At 41.8% G+C, this 6,916-nt stretch overlaps 1 pseudogene; it reads right to left on the reverse strand.

Moving 5' to 3' along the window:
* Positions 1-6,231: 6,231 nt before the first annotated feature.
* On the reverse strand, positions 6,232-6,615 carry LOC100027686 (DNA-directed RNA polymerases I, II, and III subunit RPABC2-like; annotated as a pseudogene).
* Positions 6,616-6,916: the final 301 nt, after the last annotated feature.

Raw genomic sequence — 6,916 nt, forward strand, 5'->3', positions numbered from 1 at the left:
ATTTCTGCTCCTGTTCTTGCCTTTTCTTCTTTCACTATTTCCTTCTACACCAATGTTTGCTTTTGAACAGTCCCCCTTGTTCCCACCCTTATTTTACTTCCCTTTCTACCACCCTCTTTTTTTATTCCCACCCCCTTATTTTCCCTGTAGTCTTTCTAAAATTAACCCCCGCTCCCTCCCTCTCTTGTACTGCTTCCCTCCCCACCAGACCGTTTGTTACCCTTATACTCCCCCATAGGGAGCAAATCTATTCTCTGCTCCCAATGGATTGGATTGTTTTTCCCTCTTTGAGTCAATTTCAAAGCACATATAAGTTGAGTGTTTCCCGTCTCCGACCTCTTTACCCTTCCAATGTATTGATGTTCTCCCCCCTCCCACCATGAGCTTCTTTATGACATATACATTTACCCGCATTTGTTTCTTTTCCCATTTAATATTAACTTATTTTTAAAGCTCTAGTTATATATATGTATACATATGCATATTCATGTATGTATTTTTGCATGCATATATCTATATACCTATTTATGTCTTGTCCTTTCATCCTATACAGTTTGTCACTGTTCCCTCTAAGTGTACTTCTTTTTTCTGCCCAGGTAATAACAACAGTTTTTAAGAGTTACCAATGACCTCTTTTCTTATAGGGATACATATCATTTTAACTTATTGAGTCTCTTAACAATTTTTTTTGTTTTGTTTTGTTGTTCTTTTTTCCCCCGCTTTTTAAATTACCTTTTGATGATTCTTTTGAGTTCTGTGCTTGGACATCAAATTTTCTGTTCAGGTCTGGTCTTTTCTTTATGAATTCTTGAAATTCTTCTATTTTGTTGAATGACCATACTTTCCCCTGTAAGAGTATAGTCAGTTTTGCTGGGTAGTTGATTCTTGGTTGTAGACCTAGTTCCCTTGCTTTCTGGAATATCATATTCCATGCCTTTCTTTTTTTCAGTGTGGATGCAGCCAGATCCTGAGTTATCCTCACTGTGGTTCCTTGGTATCTGAATGATTTCTTGGCAGCTTGTAATATCTTTTCTTTGGTCTGATAGTTCTTGAATTTGGCTATAACCTTCCTGGGTCTTTTCAGTTGGAAATTAAGCACAGGAGATGATCTGTGGATTCTATCAATCTCCACTTTTCCCTCTTCTTCTAGGATATCAGGGCAGTTTTCTTAAATAATTTCCTGTAATATAATGTCCAGGCTTTTTCTTTTGTCATGGTCTTCTGGTAGGCCAATGATTCTTAAATTGTCTCTCCTTGAAAGATTTTCTAAATCCTCTGTTTTGTGAATGAGATGCTTCATATTTTCCTCAATTTTTTCATTCTTTTGGTTTTGTTTTATAGTGTCCTGCTGCCTTGTGAGGTCACTTGATTCTATTTGTTGTATTCTGATTATTAAAGATTGGATTTCATCCTTAGTTTTTTGGTTGTCTTTTTTCCTTTTGGTCTGATTTTCTTTGGAGGTCATCTTTCATCTTCTTCACCTCATCTTTCATCTCCTTTGCCTCATTTTCCAGCTGGTTGATTTTGGCTTTCAAGACACTATTTTCTTGTTTTAGTTCAAGTGTCTCTGTTTCCAGATGACTTATCTTAGTTTTTAAGTTCTTTTCCCAATTGTCTTCAGCCTCTCTTAATTGTGTTTTGAATTGCATTTTGAGTTCTTCCAAAGCCTGTATCCAATTCTCTGGGATTTCTGATTTTTTCTTTGCTGATCCCTCCCCCTCTGTTTCGTTTGCTCTTTGCTCATTACCTGTGCAGTAGCTGTGTATTGTAATTTCTTTCTTCTTTTTCTGTTGTTTGCTCGAGTTTACCCCTTCTTTGCTCCCCATATTTCTCTGTGCTCTTGCTCCTCTCATTTTTTTTGGTTTTGGGGCTGTCAGTCTCCCCTCTTAGAGCTTTGTCAGATCTCTTGGTACAGTCTTTAGGGGAGGAATGTTAGCTTCCCTGTCCTCTGGAGGCTTTTGATTGGATTAAGTTCAACTGGGTTGGGTTGTATGTGCTCTGAGGCCAAAGACTCCTGGAAGGCTGGGCCGCCCAGGCTCTCTCCAGTTCTCTCCAGTTGCTTCTTTGCTGTCTGCAAGGTTCCCCAGTGCTTTTGCCCGCCTCCCTGAGCTCTGAGGAGTCCTGATGGGATTAGGTTCAACTGGATTGGTCTGGATGTGCCCCGAGGCAAAGGTGAGACTGGAACCAGATGGAGGGACCCAGCCACTGCCCCGGTCTCTCTCTGGCTTCCTTCCCGCTGTCCACGCTGGATGCTCCGAGCCTGGAGCCCCACTGTTCACAAGGTAGACCCTCCAAACCAGCACCTTTGCCCGCTCAGAGGTTCCCACTGCCGCTGGGGGCTCAGCCCTCTGGGTTGGAGGGGAGGGGTCCTGGGACCTTCCCTCTGCCTTCCCCTTAGACCCGAGTATTCTCTGAGTTTGGCTTTTTGGGGGCATACCTTTTGATTTGAGTCCAGAAGGAGGGTTCCCCGCCTCTGTCCTGTTGTTCAGTTTGAATTTTGGTGCTCTAGGAGCATTCAGTTTGTTATTGGTAAGGAAGGATTTTCTGAGGTCTGAACTTTTGCTGCTTGCTAAGCTGCCATCTTGACTCCGCCTCTTGAGCCTGATTATTGAGTCATATCAAATGCCTTTTAACCAACTACTTTTAAGAAACAAAAGCTTAGTATTTGAATTAAATTCTGAATTTCAAATGCCCCAGTTTTTAAATGAATGCTTCATTTGGAATCTAGAGTTTTGAGGAAAAGATAAATGGGAATTGGAATAATTCCTGATTATATACACTAAACTTAATCATGTGCCCTGCCCTAAACCCTATTTCTCAAGCATGTCTCTGCCCTCTCATCCATTTATCATTCTGGAGTTTGTTGGGAAAGGGAAAGGAATGGAAGGGAAATTAGTTGGAGGAAAAAATAGATGTGAAAAAAGAAAGTAGAGAGATGGAGAATGAATCACAGAATCATAGAATTTGAAAGATGACAAGGACCTCAGCAACTATCTAGTCCAACCCCTATATGAGAAAAATCTCTTATAACATTCTTGACCAATAATCATCCAGGCTCTGCTTAAAGACCTCGAAGGAAGGAGAAGCCACCTCTTGAGAAAGAGTTCCTTATTGGTAGTTATCAAGACACCCTTATGATGGACTTTAAAACACCCTGACTTCCACTGTTTTCCCTTATCTCTTTCTCTGAGATTAAAAATCAAAATGGCAGAGTATCACCCAAGGGAATGACAAAGTATAAATGAAGAAGCCAGAGCAGGAAAAGCAGGGTTGCAGGAATGATGGAATATGAAATGAAAGAATTTTGAACAATTACCAAAAGTATTGGAAAGTATTACTAAAAGACCCCTAGATGACAACTAGGGGATGCATTGTGGAGTATATCCAGAGGAAAAGTGGGAGAATGTAAATTACTTGAGAAACCATTTTATTTTTGTTTTTGTAACTCCAGTGCCCTGTACAGTTCCTCACACATAGTAGATACTTAATAAATGGTCATTCACTGATTGACTCATCATTTCTAGATCCCCAACAGTAAATTAGCACAGGAAAGTCAGAACTTTGTACCAGAGACTGCAGTTGGTGAGGCTAAGTTTCTTGAACTGCTCCTGCTCCAATGGAGCACTTGGTACATGAACCAACTTGTTCCCTTCCCTACATCCCCAACCCTTGTCTTTTTCCTGGGGACTCTTTTTCCATTTGTTCAGATTGCTCCATGTGTTTTGAAGATTAAATTACACTCTCCACTGATTGTGAAAATGAAATTAATTCCCAGCCCATTTTTGGATTTAATCACCAAAAGTGTAAAAATCCCACTTAATCATTAAGTGGGGAGGTCTGTGACCCACGTATGTAATAGTGGGTAATGAATCAGAATCAAACTGACTGCCCTATGGGCCATCCTAAGCAAAGCTTCAACTGTGATTGGTAGATGTAAAATTAGGGGAAGGTACAGGAAGTGACTCAAAAGAAAGTGTCTTTAAAAGGGAGTTAACAACTTCCTGCGTGGAGTTCAACTTGAACTTTGGCTTCTTCTGGAGTTCTGAGTTCAAGTTGGAGGCTGGTGAAGAATCTGCTGGCTGGACTTGAGACCTTTCCTGGTGAGACTGTCCTTGAATGCCCTTTGGACTGACATGTAGTGAGTGAAAAGTCTGATTCCTTTTCTGAATTTTTCTGAAGAAACTAGCCCCAGGAGGGACATATCCTCTTGAAAGAGGTCCTCTGCATCCCCAGGTCCTTAGCTTTGCCATGGCCTTTCCAGCTAAGGACTAACTCTCCCTGTCTGGGTTGAGCCAGGGGACAGGAGTAAATTATTTAGTACTTAGGCTAGATATCTTACTCTATCTTCTCTCTGATTTTCTTACTTCACTCTTTCTATATTTTGTAAATAAATCTCTTTGGAATAAATTAAATTCCTGGTGACTCTATTCTTAAATAATATAGTCCAAACTTTTACAAAATAACCCCTTTTCTCCCTTATAGTGCCTCTTGGCTTAAGAGCCTACATCACACTAGACATGAAGGATCATTTAGAGATTTGTTGTTATTCAGTTGTTTCAGTTGAATCTGACTTTGTGACTCAATTTGGGATTTTCTTGGCAAAAACATTGGACTGTTTTGCCATTTCCTCTAGCTCATTTTACATATGAAGAAACTGAGGCAAATAGGGTTAAGTGACTCGCAGGAATATGGGTCTTCCTGACCCCAGGGTGGCATTATCTCTACTTTACCATTAGGCTGTTCCTTAGAAAAAGGGTTTAGAAGTGAAGAGACATCTTCTCCCACAAAAGTAAATTCATTTCTCCCTTCCCAACAGGCCCTCTCTTCCTGTGCCCTCCCATCCCACTATGCCCTTTGGTTTCTAGCCTGTATTGCTGAATTCACCTTCATCTTGGATATTTTCCTCTCCTCTTCCTTATATCACCTGGGTTCTCAGTGAAACCTAGTTCTCTTCTGAAGGCACCTTATCTATGGGTGGCTACTTCCTATAAGGCTGGCTATTCAACTGAATTTGCCCTACATGTGATGGGAATTGCCATTTGAAGCTCTAACCAGAGAGAAGGGGGTAGATCCTTGCCACTCCTAGAATGCAGGATTGTTGTCAGAAGGAATGGAGAGGGGGAACATCTTCAGGAAGAATAAAAGGAATTCCTTTCCAATAGTCTCAGAAGAGGTACTAGATTAACAATAGAGAAGCCAGACTTTTTTTTTTGAGAGGATGAATAGGTTTTATTATCCACACAGAAAAAGAAACAGAATCTATAACCTGGGATGGGGGTGGGGGAAGGTAAGAGGATGGACAGAGGGCTGTGTAAACCTTAAAATGTCTTAGACTTATGAATGTTGGAAATTTCCCCATTTCCAACATTAGGTAGGTAGGGTCCTTCTCCTCCCTACCTAAGATTACTTTAGGACAGAAACCTTTTGCTGAACAATGGAAAGGGCTTTGACCTATGCTTAAGCATAGAACAGGAAGTTCTTTGAGTCATGATTGATTTTAGAATTGATACAATAGAGATACTTGGAATGACAGAACCAGGTCTTGGAACTTACAATCTCCTCCCTACTCAGTCTAACAGGATTTAGGAAGGGCTGCAGCAAAGGATCAAGATTTAATTATTTGAGAATATGACCTTCAACAGACATATGCAAAGCTACAGACCTCTGGGCAGTCCTGGGTTAAGCTAGAGCCACCATTGGCACAGGGAAGACATGGACAGTGATTGGTAGATGTGAGAACTGAGGGGAGGGAACTTGGATGGTTTCCTTAAAGATAGCGGGGGTCTGAGGACTGAGGAGGGTTGGAGAGGTTTTGCTCTGAGAGATTGTGCTCTGAGAAGGTGGTCTGAAGGAAGCTGGAGGTGGAGGCCCCTGAGACTGTTTCTCCATTTTGGTCACATGAGTGATAGGGACTGATCTCTTTTCTTTGCCTCAGCTATCTAAGGGCTTGGGCCTTTTGGCCCAGCCTAAATAGAGGGGTTATTTAAGCCCTATTCCCTTCTCTCCCCTTTCTCTCTCTCTCTCTCTCTCTCTCTCTCTCTCTCTCTCTCTCTCTCTCTCTCTCTCTCTCATACCTTTCTTCCTCCTGTTTGTAATTAAAAACTCCATAAAAGGTTGACTGCTGATTTGAGTTTTCATTTAGGAATTACATAGCTGAATTCCTTGGCTACCTAAATTAATATATATCAGTCTTTTAAAGTGATTTCCTTGTCACAGCTGGGGCTCATTTGCTTAGTCAGTGATGATGAGCATGTCCAGGCCCCAGTCTTTCTAGCTCCCATCTGGCAGATAGATACCCATGATAATGGGGATTTTTCCAGTCTTGAGTTCTTTCATGGTGTTGAGCAGTGGATCTGTCTCCCCTTCCAGCTCCTCCATCACAGGAGAACATATCACTATCTGCAGCCCCAGGTGCCCAGGACCCAGACTTGCTCATATTTGGTCATATGGGGATAGTCATCATCTTCTGGTTTTTGCTTGCTGCTATTCCCCAGAGGGAATGATCTCTATGTTCTCTTGGCCCTCGTCCTTGGAGTTCTCCAAGTCATGTAGGCCCTCATCTTCTTCCACATTATCAAAGTGATCACCATCATAATTGTCCTCATTGTCATACATGATTGTAGATCCTTGGAGCCTGACTGAATTGGCCAGGGAGAGCTGTCTTAGAACAGAACCTTTTCCTCAGAACCCAAAGAGCCCCGGCCCCAAGGACTGGCCTCATGAACTGTTCAGCCGGTGCCCCAGAGAACAAAATGAGAAGCCAGACTTTTGAAGAAAAAGAAGACAAAATGACCCAGATCTCTTATGGGACTCCAGTGAAGCAACCTTCCCTTCAGACCTTGCCAGACCTTTCCATCACTCTATCAAGCTCTCTGTAAGAACAGCAACTAGACAGCAAAAGACTGTCTAAGGACAA

The sequence above is a fragment of the Monodelphis domestica genome, chromosome 1 (assembly GCF_027887165.1).
Source record: "Monodelphis domestica isolate mMonDom1 chromosome 1, mMonDom1.pri, whole genome shotgun sequence".
NCBI classification, from domain to species: domain Eukaryota; kingdom Metazoa; phylum Chordata; class Mammalia; order Didelphimorphia; family Didelphidae; genus Monodelphis; species Monodelphis domestica.